The sequence below is a fragment of the Benincasa hispida genome, chromosome 9, assembly GCF_027475165.1.
Source record: "Benincasa hispida cultivar pf3 chromosome 9, pf3_genome.v1.1, whole genome shotgun sequence".
Taxonomy (NCBI): Eukaryota; Viridiplantae; Streptophyta; class Magnoliopsida; order Cucurbitales; family Cucurbitaceae; genus Benincasa; species Benincasa hispida.
Window position 1 is genome coordinate 44,046,881 of NC_143486.1, and position 3,561 is coordinate 44,050,441.

Consider the following 3,561-nt stretch of genomic DNA (forward strand, 5'->3'; position numbering starts at 1 on the left):
AAGATGAAATCCGTTATGCTCCAAATACTCAAGACTGCTAGACAATTTGGGGGTGGCCATGGTGAAGATCCTGACGCCCACATGAAGCGTTTCCTGGAAACGTGTAATTCATTTGTGATTCCTGGAATCACCCCAGAGGTGATCAGGCTGTCCTTGTTTCCCTATTCTTTGCGTGATGATGCAAAACAATGGGTGAGCTCACTGAAGCCATGTGAAATCACCATCTGGGAGAAGTTGGTGGAAAAATTTATGCAAAAATACTTCCCACCCACCACCAACGCGAGGAGGCGTTGAGAGATTATGAACTTTGAATAAGAAGATGCTGAGACCTTAAGCGCCGCATGGGAGCATTTTAAGGGCTTGGTCAAGAATTGCCCAAATCATGGTCAAGAATTGAGACCTTAAGCGCTAAATGGAGACGTTTTATGAAGGACTGAATAGAGCATCGCAGATGGCAGCAGACGCAGCAGCAGCTGGTGGACTTATGGACAAATCTTACATTGAGACTAAAGAGATACTAGACTGCATTACTAAACACAATATGGAATGGGTGGATGATACATATGATGGAAGAACTGATAGGAAGAAGAGATCTCAGAACGTTAATTCTATCGATTCCAATGCATTAGCCACACTTTCTGCTCAAGTGGCTACGATGACCAGCCTTCTGTAGAACATAACGTTGGGAAACGCATCAAATAAACAAAAGGTGAATCAGGTAGAGGCGTTTGGGCAGCCCATGGTTAGTTGTGTGGGCTGTGGAGATCCTCACTCCTATGCTGAATGTCCATAAAACTCTCAGTCAGTATGCCTCATAAAAAACAACCCATTTTCCAATACATATAATCCTGGATGGAAAAATCATCCAAATTTTTCTTGGACAAGAGGAAATCATCAAGAGCACCACCCAGGGGTGAACCATCAGCAAAGGAATGGACCGCCGCCTGCATTTCAACAAACGCATCAACAACATCAACAACCCTTTAATAGAGGAGGAAAGGTGTCGAGCTCAGGATCTCCGCTTGAGAACCTATTGAAGGAGTACATAGCCTAGAATGACGTGTTGCTAAAAAGCCAGGCGTCATCTATCAGAATCCTGGAAATTCAGGTAGGGCAGATAGCGAGCGAGTTGAAAAACAAGTAACCTGGAGTTCTAAGTGAAAGAGCTCTTAAAGAAAGAAGAATGTCACGCGGTGACGTTGCGACGTGGAAGAGCTCTTGAAGAAAGAAGAATGAAGCCAAGAGACATCAGTCCTTCGAAAGAACGCATCACACGTTCAATGGATCAGGAAGAAAGAACGCCCTAGACTACAAGCCATTCAGAACCCAGTACATCTAACGCGGGAAAGCCTGATGTGCCTCTGAATGCACCATTCCCTAGGAGTCTGATGAAGAAGAATGATGAACAATAATTCTCTTTTGAGCTCCTAAAGCAGTTGCACACTTAAAGAGGCTTTGGAGCAGATGCCAACATATGTCAAATTTTTTAAGCACATTTTAATGAAGAAAAGAAGAGTCAGTGAGACAGAAGTAATCGCGCTAACGCAGAAGTATAACGCGTTAGTAAGCAATAATCTACCAAAGAAGTAGAAGGACCCTGGGAGCTTTACAGTTCCTTGCTCGATAGAAGGATTGGATGTGGGTCATGCGTTATGCGATTTGGGAGCCATTATCAATCTCATGCCACTTTCATTTTTTAAGAAATTGGGGATTGGTGAAGCACAACCTACTTCTGTTACTCTTCAGCTCACTGATAGAATAATTAAGTACCCAGAAGGAAAGATTGAAGACGTTTTGGTGAAGGTTGACAACTTCATATTCCCAGCAGACTTTATTATCTTGGACTATGAAATAGATAGGGAGGTACCAATTATCCTTGGACGCCCCTTCTTAGCTACTGGGAAAGTTTGAATTGACGTGCATAAAGGCGAATTGACTATGCGCGTAGATTATGAAGAGGTGAAGTTTAATGTGCTCAACGCATTAAAATTCCCAGATAGTGAAGATTGTCAACTAAACAGTATTGAGTTGCCTGAAGAAGAGACCCATGTATGTGAGGTCCTTGCGTTGGAGGAGAACCTAAAAGAATCAGAGCCGCTAAGTCTGAATGAACGGCGGACAAAACCAACGCGCCCATCACTTGAGGAACCACCAGAACTCGAGTTGAAACAGTTACCTGGACACTTGAAATATGCATTCCTTGGAACCAACAACACTTTACCTGTGATCATTTCCGTAAATCTTACAGAGCCTAACGAGCAGACTCTCTTGAAGATGCTGAAAAAGCACAAACGCCAATAGGTTGGATGCTTGCGGAAATCCGTGGCATTAATCCATCTTATTGCATGCATAAGATTAGGCTAGAAGAAGGGAAGTCAGGGTCAATCGAGCCTCAAAGAAGGTTGAACCCCATAATGAAAGAAGTGGTTAAGAAAGAAATTTTAATATGGTTGGACGCGAGAGTCATCTATCCTATATCCGACAGTAGTTGGGTAAGTCCAGTTCAATGCATTCCCAAGAAAGGGGGAATGACTGTGATAGTCAACAACAATAATGAGCTCATACCCTCGAGGACTGTCACGGTCTGGCGCATTTGTATGGATTACAGGAAGCTCAACGCAGCAACTAAAAAAGACCACTTCCCCCTTTCTTTCATCGATCAAATGCTTAACAGACTTGCGGGCAAAGAATTTTATAGCTTTCTCGATGGATACTCTGGTTACAACCAGATTTTGATAGATCCGGAAGATCAGGAGAAAACTACATTTACCTGTCCTTTTGGAACATTTGTATTCAGACGTATGCCCTTTGGGTTGTGTAACGCACCTGGGACATTTCAAAGATGTATGATGGCTATCTTCTCTGACTTCCTAGAAAAGACCGTTGAAGTCTTCATGGATGATTTTTCAGTCTTTGGAGACTCATTCCAGTCATGCCTAGATAATTTGGAGGCCGTCCTCGGTCGATGCGAGGAAACAAACTTGGTGCTGAATTGGGAGAAATGTCACTTCATGGTGATTGAAGGAATTGTCTTAGGCCACAAAGTATCTAAGGTTGGCCTGGAAGTAGATGAAGCCAAAATAGATGTCATAGCAAAACTTTCACCACCATCAAATGTTAAAACTTTATGAAGTTTTCTAGGGCATGCTAGCTTCTATAGACGGTTCGTTAGAGGATTCTCTCAGATTGCGCGACCTCTGAGCATATTACTAGAGGCGAACCAGCCCTATGATTTTAATGAAGACTGCACTGGCGCGTTTGAAACCTTAAAGTATACGTTGAAAACAGCTCCAGTACTGATAGCACCGGATTGGACGCAGCGCTTTATTCTCATGTGCGACATGAGTGATGTGGCAGTAGAAACAATGTTAGGGCAGAAGAAGGGTAATTTGATATACCCCATCTCTTAAGCGTCCAAAACACTAAATGACTCTCAGGAACACTACACCACTACTGAAAAAGAAATGTTGGCTGTAGTGTTTGGCATTGAAAAGTTTCGATCTTACTTAGTTGGCACGTCAGCCACCATATACACCGACGACTCAACCATAAAATTCCTGA

The 3,561-nt window shown here is 43.0% G+C and overlaps 1 non-coding gene across 1 annotated transcript; it reads right to left on the minus strand.

Annotated features, from left to right (window-relative positions):
• Positions 1-286: 286 nt before the first annotated feature.
• On the minus strand, positions 287-388 carry LOC120087414 (small nucleolar RNA R71). The gene has a single exon (XR_005484554.1). It is a non-coding gene; the product is annotated as a small nucleolar RNA R71 (small nucleolar RNA).
• Between the last annotated feature and the right edge of the window lie 3,173 nt (positions 389-3,561).